The sequence below is a fragment of the Crocuta crocuta genome, unplaced genomic scaffold, assembly GCF_008692635.1.
Source record: "Crocuta crocuta isolate KB4526 unplaced genomic scaffold, BGI_CrCroc_1.0 scaffold95, whole genome shotgun sequence".
NCBI lineage: Eukaryota > Metazoa > Chordata > Mammalia > Carnivora > Hyaenidae > Crocuta > Crocuta crocuta.
This window is the reverse complement of record NW_027530971.1, coordinates 6,701,196-6,711,859: the sequence shown is the minus strand read 5'-3', so window position 1 is coordinate 6,711,859 and position 10,664 is coordinate 6,701,196. Positions and strand designations below refer to the sequence as shown.

Sequence of the window (10,664 nt, the reverse complement as noted above, 5' to 3'; positions counted from 1 at the left end):
TGTGGGTGGCCCACCCATATCTGCTGGCCCTGGCCAGTTCAGTGCCCGCCGGCCTGACTTCCAAGTGCCACCACTTCCCCTACTTTGCCCACCCATGGGGCAGCCTGGAAAGCGCCTGGGGATTAAATGCCCAAACACCCCGCCCGTGGGGTGCTCCACCAACGACTGACAAAGGTTGTCGTGTGAAGACCCAGCTGCCTCGCCGGGCTGTGGACGACGGGGGTGCGTGTTCTGTACAGGCTCCGAGGGTTCCCAGGGTAGAGCTCCAGCTGTGCTCAGTGGAAACTGGCCTGGGAACTTACCTTTGACGGTGCCTTCCGTTCCCTGGCTCACTTCCCTTTACCTCTCACATAAACCGCCGGCAGTGAAATCCCTGCTCAGGGTCAGCTTCTAAGGCGATACAAACACCTGGCATTTACACGGTATTGACCGTGTGCCAGACCCTGTTCCAAACACTCATTCAATCTGCAGGACACCCCCGCCAAATCATTCAAAATTTGCACAGGGGGCCACTGAGGCATTAAAAGGTTAGGAATGTGCCCCAGGCCTCAGAGCTAATAAATATATTTAGCACTTTTCACATGCTATTGCAACCATCTCTCCTCCACTGGACCAAGAACCTCTCGAGGGAGATTCTTTTTTTTTTTTTTTTTTCATTCTTTCTCATCGTCCTCAGCATCTAGCAGAGCTAAGCAGACAAACACACGCTCAGTAGACAAAGGATTTTTTTTAAGCGTCTGCACTCTGCTATCCAAACATGCTGTGTGTTTCTCTTGCCTCTCTCTGTGTCTTTTCACAAACAGGGGTCCTGAAAACATCTTTTCTCATATCCCTCTTGCCCCTTTCTTTCTTTTTTGTTTAAAGTTTATTTATTTATGGGGGTGGGGGGCAGAGAGAGAGAGGGAGAGAGAGAATCTCAAGCAGGCTCTGCTCTGTCAGCGCAGAGCCCAAAGTGGGGCTTGAACTCACGAACCATGAGATCGTGACCTAGGCCCACATCAAGAGTTGGATGCTCAGAAATAAGTCAGGCAGAGAAGGACAAATACCATATGTTTGCACGTATAGGAGGATTAGGAGGAACTTAACGGAGGACCATGGAGGAGAAGAAGGGGGGAAAGAGTGGGGGAAAGGGGGAGAGGCATACCATGAGAGACTCTTGAATGCTGACAAAAACTGAGGATTGACGGATGGGGGGGAGGGGGGATGGGCAGGGAGACGGGCACTTGTANCCCCCCCAGACCCCCCCCCAACAGAACAGTTATTCCTGATTATTGCTCTGGCAGCCAAAATAAGGAATTCTGTGGGGCAAGACAGACACAAGACAGCTTACGAGCCCTCTAGAATCTAGTAAACACACCCCATTACTCATACATGAATTGGTGTGCTTTTGCCAAGCTGTTATTTCTGTATTTTCACACAAAACATCTGTCTTCTTCCCCGTAACCTTTACTGATGTTCAAGTCTCTCCTAAGTGCCTTCCCTTCACCCCGTGTTCCCCTCAAGCCACCACCCTTCTTATTACAAAACTACTACCTCCTCCTCCCTTGCATTTGATTGTCAGTCTCCACATCACCTTCCGCACCATCCACTGCCATCTCTATTTCAATCTCCTGGGGTTACATGTCTATATAATAAGGAAGAGCTTTCCAGAAGCAGCATTTGTGCTAAGACTTGAACTCTGAGTGGGCTTTCAAAGGTGGGGTTCAGACCACCTGTGTCCTGACTCCTGACCTCACACTGCACCCTGGTCACCTTTCCATTTCCTGATCGCTCTTGCTTCCTAACTCGGGTGCCTCCTCTCTGTGAGGGCACCAGTCATCCCCACGACACCAAAACAAGTCATCTTTACACGTCCCAATCTTTCTTCTTGCAGGCACCAGCCCCAACCTACACCCGGCTAACACTCCTGCTACCTCTTTCTCTGTCAGTCCCTCCTGTCCCAAGTGCTAACCACACATTCCCCTGCTCAAAAACCCTCTAGGGTTGGCGACTGCCTAAGAAATAAAAGCTATGTCACTGCTTTTTGGCCTTTTGGCTAAGATCAAGTGTAGTATCTGTTCTTATCATAAATAAAACTATGGGGCGTCCTGGGTGGCTCAGTCGGTTAAACATCGGCTCAGGTCATGATCTCCCGGATCGTGAGTCTGAGCCCCGCGTCTTTGGTTACCTCCCGACTGGTCTCCCTGCCTCCTCTCTCACTAATCCCCACTCTAGACCCTCAAAACCCATTCCAACGCGTGACCAGACTCAACCCAACTCCGGCGGGCACAGGTCTTTCCCATTTCAGGAGCTTTGCTCAAGCTGCTCCCTCAGCCCATGACGCTTTTCCCAGCCTAGACCAAAAAGGCTCCTCGGACTTCGAGGATCTCGTGAAGACACCATGTCTGCCACCTTAGCTGATGCACAGGCACACCCCCCGACTGTGAGGCTGACCGACAGGAATGGAGCACCCCTTCTCAATCCTCCCAAAGTAAAGCTCAAGCTTCGCTTCACATTTTAAAGTCAACGTATCTATCGGTCAACATTTTTCTTTTTTTTAAATTTTCTTTAACGTCTGTTTATTTTTGAGAGACAGACAGAGACAGAGCATGAGGGAGGGAGGGGCAGAGAGACAGGGAGACACAGAATCTGAAGCAGGTTCCAGGCTCTGAGCTGCTAGCACAGAGACCAACACGGGTCTCAAACCCATGAACCACGAAATCATGACCTGAGCTGATGTTGGGACACTCAACTGACTGAGCCACCCAGGCACCCTCAATCAACATTTTTCTTAAGGGTCAAGTGACAAAAACAACTTAAAAAAAGTGTCACTAAAAGGGAATCCGTGACCTTCTGGAACCAAGAAGCTCTGCTAGCTTCAGGCATATCGGGACTCAGGTGATCTTCAGGGTGTGTCCCCCACTTCCTCTCCTAGCTCCACTTTCCTCTCTGGCCTCATTCCTCCGCAGGCACTCTCCACACTGCAGCAAGCAAAGGTTTACAGGCTACCAGAAAGAGCTGCTCTTTCCACCGGCATCCGTCTGAGCAAATCTCAAGAAACACTGTTTGGCTCTGCTAGACTCACATGTCCACCAAGGAAAATATTTTGGTCAATGGAACATATTGATGAAAGACCAGAGAAGCCAGTGTGTTCCTCCCACCACCCCCCTCCCCACCGACACCCCCAAAACACTTTCCCTCTGGTTCAGATAAGCGTCCCTGGCAGCAGCTGCTTCCTCTCCAGGGATGGCCCCCTCTGTGGACCCCACACTTGTTGGGCAAGTTCTAGCTGTGGCTCTAGTTCCCACAGAAGCCCTAGATTCTACATCGCCTCTGACCCTCCGGCCCCGACAGTGACAGCCGTTTCCTGCTGTTGCTTCTCTCTGGGTTAATCTCACCATCTTCTTGACTTCTCCTGTTTTACATCACTGATGCAATTAATTCCCTGGATTACAGTCTCTCAGTTTGAAATACCTAACAGGCCTTTCACCCTGACCAGATCACAACTGATATAGACATTGACACAGAACAGGCAGGAAGTGCACAAGAAAGTATGGAGAGTACACTGCCTAGGGATAGCCACCATGAGCACCTCACATTTATTAAAGGCTTACTACTTGCAGTCTAAGCATGGACTCCCCAGATCTTCCTATCACCTTGTGATATAGGTACCTCTGTTACCCCCTTTTTACAGATGAAGACACGGAGGCTCAGAGAGGTTCAACAATTTGCTGTTACAAAGACCATAGACAGGCAGAGCTGGGATTCGAACATGGACAACCTGGCTCCAGAGTGCCAAGTGAAGAGTATTTCCAGTAAGAGGGTACTCAACAGCGCAAGTGCTACCTGCCAAGAGGTCAGGATGGATAAGGATTGTGAAGCATCTGCTGGATTTTGCAAGAAGGAAGTCACAAGGGGACTCGACTAGTAAAGTCTGAAACCCGACAGCAGCAAGCTGAGGAGTTAGGAAGTAAGACAAGAGGAGCAGACCTTTCTTTCAAAACATTTGTCTGTGACGGGGCGCCTGGGTGGCTCAGTCAGTTAAGTGTCTGACTTCGGCTCAGGTCATGATCTCACAGTTTGTGGGTTCAAGCCTGCGTCAGGCTCTGTGGTGACAGCTAGCTCAGAGCCTGGAGCCTGTCTTTGGATTCTCTCTCTCTCTCTCTGACCCTCCCCTGCTCACACTGTCTCTTTCTCTCTCTCAGAAATAAATTTTAAAAAACATTTTAAAAAAGCAATCTTTAAAAAAAAAGGTTTGTCTGTGAAGAGGAGTCACAAAATAGGTGATGAAATGGGGTGGAGGGGAGAAGTATCACAACAAAGCTCTCTTTACTCCTGGTGTAAGAAGCAAGGGTGACCTGAGCATATTTAACTATTGACAGAATGAGCCGGGCAAGAGGGAGTGTGAAGACACAGTAATGGGGGAGGGTGATGGACAGGACGAGGTCTCAGAGAGGCCAGAGGGGGCGGGCCATACAGTCCAGGGGTGCCTGAGAATCCCTTCTATGGCAACTGGGGGCAACCAAGAAACAATGGCTACGGATTCACATCATTTTGTAGTCTGGAAAAAGGAAGGTGTTTTATGGTGGCTTCTGTCTTCTCATCAGCAGAACAGGAGGGTAGAATGGGGGTCAGAGGGGGCTGTGAGGAACAGAGAAAAGTTTCAGATCAGCCATGGCACAGAGTGGGAGCCTCTATGGAAAGAAAGCAGTGCCCAGCACCACTGAGGCCCCAGTTGTGGTTGGAACAAGGGAATTTACACTGGCAACAATTCTCAACATGTCCAGATCTGAACAAATGGAATGATCCAGGCTGAGTGTAAAAGGAGGAAAGAAGGAAATAGAAGAAAGGAAGTGGTGGGAGCAACTGATGAGATGAGCCATGCCATCTAAAGGAGGGAGGTGAGGGGCGCCTGGGTGGCTCAGTCGGTTAAGCGGCCGACTTCGGCTCAGGTCACGATCTCACGGTTTGTGGGTTCAAGCCCCGCGTCGGGCTCTGTGCTGACAGCTAGCTCAGAGCCTGAAGCCTGCTTCTGATTCTGTATCTCCCTCTCTCTCTGACCCTCCCCTGCTCACGCTCTCTCTCTCAGAAATAAAAAAATAATAATAAACATTAAAAAATAAGTAAATAAATAAAGGAGGGAGGTGAGGGACACCTGGCTGGCTCAGTCAGAAGAGCAGGTGACTCCTGATGTCAGGGTCACGAGTTCAAGCTCCACATGGGATGCAGAGATTACGTAAATAAAAAATAAAAATAAAAATAAAGGAGTGGGGGAGTACAAGTGGTCAGAGAACAGGTCCGGGCAGTAATGACCGACTGAGGGAGGCTAAGGCAGGAGAAGATGATATCTGATGGCATCATCTCAGAGCCCGACCCTTCCGGGTATTACAGTGCAGGGCTGTGGCCAGGGAGAGGGCAACTGAATTAAAAAAGAGGTAAAGGTGTGTGGAGATTCAAGTCAAGAAGCTGATAGTTTTGGAGGTTTGAACAGAGTCACCGTGAGGTGAGGGCGTGACTTGAGAAGACAGTAAGTTGAGGTCTAGAGATTTCAATGAAGAAGAATGAACGGCAAGTTAGAAATGACAGGGAAGAAAAAGGTCGTGCAAGGCCTATATTGTTGTTGCTTGGCCCACATCCCTTTGTTCCTCCTTCCTTCAGCAGCATCCTGATCCTGCTTTGGAAACCACCTCCACCCTCCCCAGGCACACAGGGGGCTTCTAAAATAATAGTAATATTCTTGGGGGAGCCTGGCAGCTCCACTGGTAGAGCATGCACCTCTTGATCTCAGGGTTGTGAGTTTGAGCCCCACGTTGGGTGCAGAGATTACTTATAAATAAAATATTTAAAAATAAATAAATAAATAAGGGGCGCCTAAGTGACTCAGTCGGTTAAGCGTCCAACTTGAGCTCAGGTCATGATCTTACAGTCTGTGGGTTCGAGCCCCATGTCAGGCTCTGTGCTGACAGCCTGGAGCCTGGAGCCTGCTTCAGATTCTGTGTCTCCCTCTCTCTCTGCTCCTCTCCCACACATGCTCTGTCTCTCAAAAATAAATACATGTTTAAGTAAATAAGAATAAAATAAAAGATTAGTAATATTCTCTTAATCTGGGGGATAGGAACATCAGTTTTTATTGTTCTTTAAACTATAGATATGTTTTATTGTCCAAACTACATGAATACATTTTATATACTTTGTATGTATGTTTCACAGTTGAAACAAACAGAACCACCAAAGACTTCCCTTCTCCACTCTCCAAAGAGAAGGACCTAGTGCAGGTCTGGGCAAATCAGAGTTACAGAGCTTGGTTTCCGCACTTGACCCAATTTGGGCCCATGGGACACCAGCCCAGGGCTTTTGCTGGAGCTATCAGGAAAGAGGTGCTCACTTTCTGCTGAAGTTGTGAAGCTTATTTGTGGGACGTATCCCTTCACTATCTTGAGAATAAAACTAACACGCAAGAAAGCAGAGCCAAGAGATGGAGAGTGACAGATTCCCAATATCATTTGAATACCTAGTTCCAGCCAAGCCTGAAGCCAAAATACCTGGGGCTTTTCAAAAACATAAGCCAGGACACTTTTTTTTTTTCTTCAACCAGTTTGCACTTGGTTTATGTAATTTTAACTAAAAGGAAGTGAATTCAGTGGAATAGCCAAATAAAGGATTCTCAATTCAACAGCCTCTGTGAGCCTTTTCAACACATAAGTCAATCACATCCTTCCTTCTGCTGAAGACACTGCAATGGCACTCAGAGTCATGGCCAAGGTTCTCAGGGTGACCTATGAGGCCCTACACAATCTGGACCTTTCCCCTCTCTGCTGTCGGCCAAGAACCCTCCACTGCTCACTCTGTCCAAACCACACTGGCTTCTGGGCTATTCCAGGACACGCTAGGCAGATGCCTTCAAGACTTTGCTTTGGCTGTTCCTTCCACCTAGAAGGACACTCCTCCACTCCACTCGCTAACTCCATCCCTCACCTCCTCCGGGTCTCTACTCAGAGCTCAAGTTCTCAGTAAAGCCTATCCAAATCCCCCTCCAAAAGCCAGTGATCCTGAATCCTCTCATCCTACTCTTTCCTCCCTCCCATAGCATTTTTCATTTAACACAGTATATACTCACAAATGTACCCCATGAGGGCAGCGGTCCTTACCGGTTGACTCATCTCAAGTTCCTGGAACAGCGCCTGTCTCGTAGCAGGCCCTCAAATATGTGAATGAACAAATAAAAGGACATGAGCCTCCAGGGAGCAGAGCGTGGTTTATAAAAGGCAGTGCAGAGAAAGGACACTGACCTCCATCTCCTGAGCCAGATATAAGTGGAATACAGCTCCATTTTGAAGACTTTGGGAGAAGCGGTAGCTGAGGAGGGCAGGAAGTAGGCAGAAGAGTTCGGTGAAGAGGCTGAGGATGTGGGAAGGGGTGTTAACCACAGCCGGGGCTTGGGTGTTACGTTCTGGGAGGCACACAGGAGTTGGAGGCTGAGTCAGGGAAGAGGTAGCCCAGAGTGGTTTGCAGATGAAAGTAAAAAAGAGAGGCAGGCCAAGTGGTTTATTTACATCTCAGGTGGAGATGAAGGATGCAGTGATAGAAGGCCTGGTGAGTTCAGCTGCCATGGAAAGAATTTGCGCTCGCAACCCTGGGAAGATAGGAAGGATTCTCCCGTAACTCCATGGTTTGGATGATTGTAGAAGGCAGCGGACGAAAAGACCATCATATGTGGTCGTTGTTTCCTTCTCAAGCAAGTATCCCAGACGTCACTCAGAAGTGCCTGCTGGACCGAGACACAAGGCTTCCCTGTGCTTGGCGACGTCCTGGGCCCACAGAAAGCAATTCTGCTCCACATAATACAATAACCCTGCGCCATGCGCAGCCTGTCAAACCCTCGTTCCCCAGTCCCGGCACTGACTCTGAACCAGGCATCCAGGGTCACAATGCACTGTCCAAAAAGGCAAGAAAACAGGTTTCTTTTCAAAGACAGATCACAGCACTCTGCTTCCTACCTGCCCTCCAATGACCCACATGCTGCCTGCGCAGGAGAAAGCAGGGCAGAGAAGGCTCCCTTCCACTGACTCCCCTCTGGTGCATGCCAGCTTCTCTCTACAGAAATTTCTCCAGAACATACGTGCACGCCAAGATTCAAGGAAAATGTGACTTCCAGTCAGAGAAAGAAATTACATTACTTAGCCTCCAAGGAGAAGTGGCTTACTATAAATCAGGCCCTTGGGAGTGAGGTCATTTTGATGCTTCTTACAGCTCTAAGAAGACTTATTAAATGTTCAATAATTAATAATAATGGCTTCAAGACTGTCTTTCTCATAGAACTGGAAGCCAGCAGTAATTAGACTTGGGCCTGACTTCCTGCCCACCAACAAGACCTTGGTGGTACAGGGCATCTGTCCTCCCAGTATTTATTAGTAAAATGCCCAGATTTCTGAGACAGGTATCCTCCAAGAGTGGGTCACTAAGCAAATTTTTTTTGTTTTATTTAATTTTGAGAGAGAGACAGAGCATGAGTAGGGGAAGGGCAGAGAGAGAGAGGGAGACACAGAATCTGAAACAGGCTCCAGGCTCTGAGCTGTCAGCACAGAGTCCAACGCGGGGCTCAAACCCACGAACTGTGAGATCATGACCTGAGCTGAAGTTGGACGCTTAACCGACTGAGCCACTCAGGCGGCCCGACTAAGCAAATGTTTAAAACAGCCATCAGTGGGGGCACCTAGCTGCCTCAGTAAAAAGAGTCATGTGACTCTTCATCTCAAGGTCATGAGTTCAAGCCCTACATTGAGTATAGCAATTACTAAGATAAGATAATAAATTTCTAAAACCTTCCAAATAAATAAATAAAATAGCCATGGGTATCAGTCAGCATTCACAACAGCTCTGATAATCCCTGCCTTCTGACATATATTTTAAAAGATTTTATTTATTTATTTTTATGTGAGAGAAGGGTAGAAAGAGAGAATGTGAGGCGTGCGCACAGTGGGGTCAAGACAGAGGCAGAAGCAGAAAGAGAATCCCAAGCAGGCTCCACGCTCAGCACAGAGCCCGATGTGGGACTTGATCTCACGACCCTGTGATCATGACCTGAGCCAAAACCTAGTCAGATGCTCAACCAACCGAGCCACCCAGGCACCCCCACCTCCTGGTATGTATACCTTCTTCCTACTTCGTACTAGCATTGTGATCAATACAATAGAGCAGAACTATGTCACTTCCAAGATTAGATTACACAAGAGGGTAGCTTGAGTCTCGGGTTCTCTTGCTCTCTCGGACCACTTGCTCTAGGTGAAAACTAGCTGCCATGTCAAGCCGCCCTCTAAAGAGGAACTAAGGCCTGTCAACAGCCAAGTGAATGAGTTTGGAAGCTGATCCTCCCCGAACCCAATCTTCAGATGACCACGGCCCTGGTCAACACCTTGACTGCGACCTCAAAAGAGACCTGAGTCAGAACCACCCAGCTAAACTGCTCCTGGATGACATGACACTATTATTGACCCACGCGCACTACTTGCGGTGCTAAATTCTGGAGTAACTTGTTACACGGCAACAGATAATTCATTCACTATCCTGAGAAGGAAATCAGAGGGTTTTACTTCCCCTCATATCCTACATGCATGCATACAGGAACAATGTGTCTCTAAGAAAGCAACTAATTATTCATTCAGGCATTCCACACTTATTGAACCTCAAAGATGGGCAAGGTATTTCCAAGCAACATAACTCTGCATATAGTTTATCATCTATAAAATAAAGGGAAATAATCACAAAGAGCCCCTCCCTCCCCCCCCACCCCCAGACACCTGAAGCTGCTCAACCCATTGGTTTCATTAGCTTTTTAAGTCTTTTTGCTCCTAATGCTCTACTCCCCACTCCTGGCTTTCATAAACTCTTTCAGGAAGGTACATCAAACGCCCCTCCAATAGCCATTTTGAGTGCTCCGTGCACTAATACTCATTTTTATGGTACCACAGACCGTCCCATCTACAGGGGAAAGCCTCAGGTCCCCTGGCTGCATTTAATATCGAGACAAGGAAGAATTCATTCAGTTATTTTACGAGAGGAGGGAGTTCTATTCACAAGTGTCGAGAACAATTCTAATTTCTACATCTCAGTGAGTAGGTGGCCACAGCAGCGCTGACACGATCACAGCTCAAGTCCTGGTCACAGCTGAAATGGCCACGGGGCCGGGGGAGGCCGCCCCTCACCCTTCGCTGTACTCTGCTGTCTCTCAAAGCAGCAGGAGGACTATTACGCGGCTCTAAGAAAACCAGGAGCCTTCTTCTGCACAAAGAAGGTCAAAGGGCGAGCTTTCCTTCCCTCAACCACAAAAACGGGCCTCTGCCAAAGCTAACCAGTGTGGAAGGCCGGGAGACGGGAAAGAAAGAGCCCCAGACCGAAAACCACAGCGAGCCTCTCCCCACCCGCCGGCCGGGGTCTGAGTCAGGTGACTCCTCGGGGCACACAGCAAACCTAAACAAAGATCACTCCCCACATGACGGGGCGTGAGGAAGACGACTCTGGCGGCAAGACCAACGCCGCCGGTCCCACCAGGGAAAACCATTAACTCTTGCTCCGTTGCAGGGCCAGGAAAGTAGGGGAGCTACAAGTCACCCGGCAGCGCAGCCTTCGCGGATGCACCGGGAGGAGCTCGGCACCCCATCCCAGGGCACACGCGCCGGGCACCGCAC

General features: G+C 48.8%; 1 pseudogene; it reads left to right on the top strand.

Annotated features, from left to right (window-relative positions):
• Positions 1-2,015: 2,015 nt before the first annotated feature.
• On the top strand, positions 2,016-2,133 carry LOC144236294 (U2 spliceosomal RNA; annotated as a pseudogene).
• Positions 2,134-10,664: the final 8,531 nt, after the last annotated feature.